This window comes from Babylonia areolata, chromosome 17 (assembly GCF_041734735.1).
Source record: "Babylonia areolata isolate BAREFJ2019XMU chromosome 17, ASM4173473v1, whole genome shotgun sequence".
In the NCBI taxonomy this organism is placed as follows: Eukaryota; Metazoa; Mollusca; class Gastropoda; order Neogastropoda; family Buccinidae; genus Babylonia; species Babylonia areolata.
Window position 1 is genome coordinate 1011312 of NC_134892.1, and position 8835 is coordinate 1020146.

The following is an 8835-nucleotide window of genomic DNA, read 5'->3' on the forward strand; positions in this document are numbered from 1 at the left end:
TGTGGATGGTTGTGGCTTTGTGTGACCACGCTCTGCTCGCCTCGGGATGTGGATGGTTGTGGCTTGGTGTGACCACGGTCTGCTCGCCTTGGGATGCGGATGGTTGTGGCTTGGTGTGACCACGCTCTGCTCGCCTTGGGATGTGGATGGTTGTGGCTTGGTGTGACCACACTCTGCTCGCCTCGGGATGTGGATGGTTTTAGCTTGGTGACGTGTACAGATGCCTTGACCCCCACCCCCCCTTGCCGACTGACGGGTGAAAGGTCGTGTTGACACGACTTGAGCTTTCTTTGTTTGTGCATGTCAGTGTTTTGATTTGTTTGTTTGGTACCGCAACAAGTGCCCACCTTTATAGAGTGATAATCAAAGAGAGCAATCGTGATAATCAATCAAAATGTGACCTTCCACTCCAAGATTATGTCATTTTTATTGACAAAGAAATCGATAAGTATACTCATTCGTACTCCAAGCTTCGATTACATCTGTATATAAAGTCCCGCTTTCCATTATTTTGTATTTCTTCGCTCTAATTTTTCTTCGTCAGTGAAAGAGTTAGATGTGAACCTTTTCACTTTAGTGCTGGTTATGGGATATGATTTTCAAGATGCCACACACGTTATCTTGTCATGCATCCGTGAATATCAATACAGCCTTATCTTAATGTTGTGACCTTGTGGTTAAGAAACCCCTCAGAACAAGCACGTCTTCACATTTTACGATCTTTTCACGTCACCAAGATCAGATTAAATCGCAATGACATTTGTAATGAACAGGAGCGTACTCGTGCAAGATAGTGTGCTAAATGTATGTATGCGTGTATATGTGTATATATATATATATATATATATATATATATATATATACAGATAGATAGATAGATAGATATAGATATGCCTCTCTCTCTCTCTCTATATATATATATATATATATATATATATTGAGAGAGAGAACGCAGATGACTGAATAGTACAGAAGAGAGCCAGGAGTGGGAAGTGGTGCAGCGTATTTGGATTCGTCCGAAGGCAGTGACGCCTCTTTGAGAAACTGGAACTCAGCAGGCCCGGTGCATCAGCCTGTTCATACCCCAGATAGGTTTTGTCCCAAGGTCAAACCTGACTGGTCCAGATGAATTAACCACAGGGGGAGGGGGAGGGTTCTATACAGACCAGGCACCCAGAGGTAAACTTCAGCTAATGAGAACTGACCCCCTCCTCCACACCCCCCACTCTCCTCACCCCATCCACTCCACTTGGATTCTTCACCCGCTCGTAATGGACTTTGGGGTCATTCTAAGCTAACTTGAAATGACCCCAGATGTCAAAGTAGAATTAGTTTGGGCCCAGTTACAATCAAAACCGGATGTCAAAGTAAGATTAGTTTGGGCCCAGTTAGATTCAAAACCAGATGTCAAAGTAGAATTAGTTTGGGCCCAGTTAGAATCAACACCGGATGTCAAAGTAGGATTGATTAGGTCCAGCTAGAATCAACACCAGCTGTCAAAGTAGGATTGATTTGGGCCCAGTTACAATCAACACTGGCTGTCAAAGTAGGATTAATTTTGGCCCAGTTACAATCAACACCAGCTGCCAAAGTAGGATTAATTTGGGCCCAGTTAGAATCGACACTGGCTGTCAAGATATGATTGATTTGGTCACAGTTAGAATCAACACCGGATGTCAAAGTAGGATTAGTTTGGGCCCAGTTAGAATCAACACCTGCTGTCAAAGGAGGATTCCCCCACGTATGCTCCCTTTAAGTTACAACGTTATAATGCAGTGGATGTGGGATGATGGTCAGTAAAGGACAGCCCAAAACGACCCCACACCTCCTCTTTGCCTTTTTCAATAGCTTGTTAAAGTCATACAAAGGGGGCAATTTCCACCACAGAGGTGGGGGTGGGGAGGTGATTTTGACTGGCCACAAAATGACCCCATGGGATCCACTGGAGGCTAGCCCAGAATGATCCCAGGGTAAAATCACAGTAGGGAGGTAAATTTAAGCGGTGACATGGGCAGTGGGATACGCCGGGGTAAAATCCCATAGGTTGGTAACTTTGAGGCTGTGACACCAGCAGCTGACAGTGGGAGAGAGGAGTTGCAGTCAGTGGGCACCAACACAGACGTAGCTTAGGAAAGTGATGATTGTGTTGACATGAACTCGTCCTTTGTTGATGCTTCCTTATATATCAGTATCCACATCTATATCTCTGTCTGTGTCTCTCTGTCTCTGCCTCTGTGTTTACTAAGAAAGTTATGGAAATCCTCCTCCTTCTTCATCATCACTATCATAAAAAGAAAAGACCCAAATTATGCGGCCTATAATGCCCTGCTCTCGTGCTGACCACAGTTCCGATACCCCTCCACTTCCGTGATTGGGGAGAGTCTTGTCAAGGTCTTCAGTGTTGGCGGATTCATTGGGGGACTGCCGTTGGAAGGACGTGGTGGCTGTCTCCACTCTGGGGGAGACGCTCACTCAGTCTGGCTCCGCGACTAAGCCATTATTGTCGTCAGTAGGGAGCTTAGTAGGACTTGTCCTAAGTACGTTAAGTCAGAACAGGCTTTGCCGAACACCACCAAAGTGACTCAGCAGCAGGTGTGTGGCCTCCTGGCGACCTAACATCGATGGTTCCCTGCGGACTGCCGACACTGGGACTGTGACGGACGAACCCGGGTGTGGCCGTGTATGGGGGAATGTAGAATGAGCGGCGTGGGAGTAATGCCACTGAAACGGTGCACATGAAGGGGCATATAAAAAAGGGGGGGAAAAAGAGTTAAGGAACTTATAGCAGTTTTCTCATTTGAGGGCATGGTGAAATGATGTTAAATTTTCGACACATATGTGCATGCAGTCAATGTACTGAGCACCACTCATAAGAAGAGGTAGGTGTTTTCTTACACGCACACTGCCAGTTCTTTCCCTTTACAGTGAAAACCCTCAGCTAATCGTTTATAACCCACTGAATTACTTCAATCTTTGGTTGGAAAGTCAAATTTCTCTAAGTCCAACACTTTTATTCAAAGTTGTTCGTGTTGCACGTGCAACAGCCGTTTGTGTGTTCAGTGAGAGGTCAGCGGCAGACAATACAGTAAGGATAATAATTGTTATAATAGAAAGGTAGATAGATTGTACTTACATGGCGCAAACTCCCCATATAATGGGCTCATATGAAACAATACATATACAATAGTGCATAACAACATACCTATTCACATGATAAACATCACTTATATGTATCTATTCACCAGGACAATACTGCAAATTGCAGATGTGAACACACACACACACACACACACACACACACACACACACAATATATATATATATATATATATAAGATTTCTTTTTTACTTCAAATATGTCGGTTGTTTGTGCAATGGTGGATTTGATGTTATCCCTATGATCAGGCTACTGCTACGACTTATGGTGATCTTGATGACGATAGTGATGATGATGATGATGATGTTGATTATTGTTGTTGTTGTTGTTATTATAATAATTGTTATTATCATCATTATTACTATTTTATCAAGTCTGCTGGTCGTGAGAATATGATAAACAATTGCTGAAATCGTTAGGATGTGACCCACAAAAATGTAAGAATTTGTCTATTCGTTTGTGTATCATTTCATATCTTGGGTTTTCTCGTTGGAAAGTACAGTGCATTTTCATTCCTCCCTCTTTTTTTAGGATATTCTCAGGTCACGTGACAGGTGCCTCAGATCATGTGATTGCCTTTTTCATGAATATTTACAACTGTGGTCTTAAACTTACCGTATGTTTATCACATTGCCTTTATGATTTTATCATAATTCTATTTATTTATCTGTTCATTCATTTATGTCCGAAAACAAAAACTGTTCAGTAAATTCTTTTTCTTTCTTTCCTTCTTTTTTGATGGGGGTGGGTAAGGGGTGGGTGAGTGGGATTTGTTGGGGAGGGTGGGTGGGTGGGAAATGATGTTGAGGAGGGAGGGGAGGTATCTACTTTTGTTCCATTCTTTTAAGAGAGTAGTGCTGTACTATTTCAACATTCGGACCAGTTAAGATTACCGTCGCCATGTTTTTCTTTGGTACCAAATTGTTCTGATGCCCCTGTTTCCCCTTGTTGAAGGTACTCTTTTTCGTAAGCCTATGTAATAGAGGATAGAACGTTGTGCGAGTTGAAGACTTTTCCTTCTTTTGGCCTTTCGTTTCCTCTGCCTTTCAGTGGCTGCACTTTGGGAAAGGTTTTCCTCTCGAACCTTTGTCTTAAATTTTCCATTTCATTGTATCCATTGTTTTCAAGCTACATTTTCTTCCATTTGAATGAATAATACTAAGAATGATAACCCGTGTTCAGTTTTTAGCTTTGCGTGTAAAAGACCTTTTCATGATGAATGTGCAAGTGTTAACTTTTCGTGAGCAATGCATTTTTGAAACATACAGCGTTTCAAACAATATGCATAGCCCTGTTACTGAGACACACAGTGTTTGCCTCTTGTGTGTTCTTGCGGTTGCGTTTTTTTTGTTTGTGTTTTGGTTTTGTTTGTTTGTTTGTTTTGCTTCATTATTATAATATTTGACTATATTTTTAATCGTAGATTTTATGACAGTCAGTCGTATCCGACAATGACCATCAGAACATCAGAGGTGGCAACAGCTGTCTTTACTATCTGGGCTTCAGTTGGGTTATAGTGGAGAGTGTCTTGCCCAAGTTACATACCCACTCTCACGGCCAAGAGGGAATCTAGGACATTCAGTGTTGGGATGGTTCCCAAAGGCCAACTAGCCCTCAAGGCTGTAGCACTAAGAGCCAGTGCTATCTTGCCTCCTAGTTTGAGAGTCATAGTCCTTCACAAAAGACAGCCAGCTGTAAATGACTTCCCGTTGCCATGGAGAAACCATTGATGATACAGCTGTCACTCTGCTGTTGTCCCAGCTGTCAGTTCATGTCAACCTGTTGTCACAGCTGTCAGTTCATGTCAACCTGTGGTCCCAGCTGTCAGTTCATGTCAACCTGACAGCTGTCAGTTCATGTCAACCTGTGGTCCCAGCTGTCAGTTCATGTCAACCTGTGGTGACAGCTGTCAGTTCATGTCAACCTGTTGTCCCAGGTGTCAGTCCATGTCAACCTGTGGTCCCAGCTGTCAGTTCATGTCAACCTGTGGTCTCAGCTGTCAGTTCATGTCAACCTGTTGTCCCAGGTGTCAGTCCATGTCAACCTGTGGTCCCAGCTGTCAGTTCATGTCAACCTGTGGTCTCAGCTGTCAGTTCATGTCAACCTGTGGTCACAGCTGTCAGTTCATGTCAACCTGTTCTCCCAGCTGTCAGTTCATGTCAACCTGTGGTCCCAGCTGTCAGTTCATGTCAACCTGTGGTCCCAGCTGTCAGTTCATGTCAACCTGTGGTCCCAGCTGTCAGTTCATGTCAACCTGTGGTCCCAGCTGTCAGTTCATGTCAACCCGTGGTGACAGCTGTCAGTTCATGTCAACCTGTGGTGACAGCTGTCAGTTCATGTCAACCTGTGGTCCCAGCTGTCAGTTCATGTCAACCTGTGGTCCCAGCTGTCAGTTCATGTCAACCTGTGGTCCCAGCTGTCAGTTCATGTCAGCCTGTTGTCACAGCTGTCAGTTCATGTCAACCTGTTGTCCCAGCTGTCAGTTCATGTCAACCTGTGGTCCCAGCTGTCAGTTCATGTCAACCTGTGGTCCCAGCTGTCAGTTCATGTCAACCTGTGGTCCCAGCTGTCAGTTCATGTCAACCTGTGGTCCCAGCTGTCAGTTCATGTCAACCTGTGGTCCCAGCTGTCAGTTCATGTCAACCTGTGGTCACAGCTGTCAGTTCATGTCAACCTGTTGTCCCAGCTGTCAGTTCATGTCAACCTGTGGTCACAGCTGTCAGTTCATGTCAACCTGTGGTGACAGCTGTCAGTTCATGTCAACCTGTGGTCCCAGCTGTCAGTTCATGTCAACCTGTGGTCCCAGCTGTCAGTTCATGTCAACCTGTGGTCCCAGCTGTCAGTTCATGTCAACCTGTGGTCCCAGCTGTCAGTTCATGTCAACCTGTGGTCCCAGCTGTCAGTTCATGTCAACCTGTTGTCCCAGCTGTCAGTTCATGTCAACCTGTGGTCATAGCAACAGCGACATCCGTGAATTTACAGTGATCAAACTGTCAACAGAAACAATCAGTTACATGTATCTATACGCTGCATGTTTCATCACTTTATACAAGCAGCTTGTTGATATAAATCTTGTTTGTTGCAAGCACAAGATAATTATCTTTGCTGTCTGTAGATAAAGCGTGAGATTGTTGCCGTCCTTGTGTAGACTTGCCCACAATACGTATGGCCTTCAAGGCAAACTGTAACCCGGGTCCCTGCCCTGTCAAGGGTAACTTGCCTTCAGTTGTTCGTGAGCTGTTTTTATTCTGATTCACGGGAAGGTTTCTTCCATTTTCACAGGCATCAAGTCCATACTTCCGGGATCATGGTTCAACCTTGCTGTGAAAATGACCACAGCGGTTTTGACAGATTGTGTAACCATACATTAGGTTCATACGGCGTGTAGGACGAACTTGAGGAAGAATTATTTGTAAGGTATCACCTAAACGTCCGTAAAACGTGCATGGTAAACAAGTCTTCGCTTTCTAGTCCTCCGAATGCGAAAACCAGGGCGAGAGTTTGAACGATAGAACCGGGTTATATTTTTGTGTGTTAAGTTGTTTTGAATTATTCACTTGAGCCAAGTTGAGGGGTTTTATGTTTTTGATGCCTCTGTGTGTGTGTGTGTGTGTGTGTGTGTGTGTCGGGAGGCGTTCAACTTGATATTTTAAGTTTCATGTTCAGTTTGATTTGACCGTTGTCTTGTGTATTGTTTGAATTATTTCCTTGCGAGACAAGGTGCGATACACGTTTTCAGTCCACTTGTGTAATACTCTGCTTTGTGCTTCTTTGATTTGAAGGGTAATGTGTTCGCTTCGGATGTGTTGCGTTGTATTGTACCCCACTGTAGTGTAGTGTAGTGTAGTGTAGTGTAGTGTAGTGTAGTGTTCTGTACTGTACTGTACTACACCGTACTGGTGGTATTATGCTGCATAGTGATTTTTTAATATTTTTTTTACTCACACTGTGCGGTACCGTCCCGTACTGACTCCAAAGTCATGTTTTGCACTGAATCGTAAAATACTGTATTGAACTGCACTACACAGTGACACTACAAAGTGTCGATAATGTGTTACGTGCCGTTGGTGTTGTGTTCTTGTCGTTGTTGTGTAGTGTGTTTTGTGTACTGTGGCGTGTGCTCTATTGCCTGCTGTATTGTGTAGTGTGTTGTGTAGTGTGGCGTGTGCTCTATTGCCTGCTGTATTGTGTAGTGTGTTGTGTAGTGTGGCGTGTGCTCTATTGCCTGCTGTATTGTGTAGTGTGTTGTGTAGTGTGGCGTGTGCTCTATTGCCTGCTGTATTGTGTAGTGTGTTGTGTACTGTGTTTTGTGTACTGTGCCGTGTGCTCTATTGCCTGCTGTATTGTGTAGTGTGTTGTGTACTGTGTTTTGTGTACTGTGCCGTGTGCTCTATTGCCTGCTGTTATGTGTAGTGTGTTGTGTACTGTGCCGTGTGCTCTATTGCCTGCTGTTATGTGTAGTGTGTTGTTTACTGTGTTTTGTGTAGTGTGCCGTGTGCTCTATTGCCTGCTGTTATGTGTAGTGTGTTGTGTACTGTGTTTTGTGTAGTGTGCCGTGTGCTCTATTGCCTGCTGTATTGTGTAGTGTGTTGTGTACTGTGTTTTGTGTACTGTGCCGTGTGCTCTGTTGCCTGCTGTTATGTGTAGTGTGTTGTGTACTGTGCCGTGTGCTCTATTGCCTGCTGTATTGTGTAGTGTGTTGTGTACTGTGTTTTGTGTACTGTGCCGTGTGCTCTATTGCCTGCTGTTATGTGTAGTGTGTTGTGTGCTCTATTGCCTGCTGTTATGTGTAGTGTGTTTTGTGTACTGTGCCGTGTGCTCTATTGCCTGCTGTTATGTGTAGTGTGTTGTTTGCTGTGTTGTGGTGGTGTTGTGTTCTGCGTTGTGTACTGTGTTCTTGTTTTGTGCTATGTGTTTGTTGTGAACGGTGTTGTATTGTGGTGCGCTGTGATGTGTACTGTGTCGTTGCGTACTGTTATTATGTATCGTGTTGATGTGTACCGTGATGTTGTGTACTGTTTTGTGTGCTGTGCTGTTGTGTACTGTGTTGTGTAACTGTGTTGTGTTTTGTATTCGATACTTTGTTGTGTATCTTGTCGTAAACTGTTTTGTGTACTGTGTGGTTTCGAGTCGCACTAGACAAAACATATCACTGCATTGCATCTTTGGTGTTGCATTTCAATGTGTTTCGTACAGAGGCTTTCAAATGCTCTCCCGTCAGGGTCACGGCAGTGCGGCGCTGTCGCGATTCTGATGAAGAATTCGGTCTCCCTCTTTTATCACACACCGTCGTCATGTTCCGGTTTGGGGTGTTTGTTTCGTTGTCGCTGTTTTTTCTGAGGTTTTGTTGTTGTTGTTGTTGTTGGTGGTGGTGGTGGTGGTGGTGGTTTTTGGGGGGGAGTCGGGGGAAGGGGGGGGGGGGGGGTCTTAATGTGCATGTTGTTGAAAGTCAACTTTTCTTTATTCCTGTATATATTGATTGATTGATTTATTGATTTTTATTGCCTGTGGACGTGGCTTTAATCTAATCTGCAGGAAGGTGAGTCGTCTCAAGGGAGTGGATTTGTATGTTTGTTTATTCATTCAATTATTTATTTGTTTTTCAGTGATTGTATCATTTATTCTTTATTTGTTTATTCATGTATTTATTCTTTATATACATGTTTTTTGTTGTTTTTT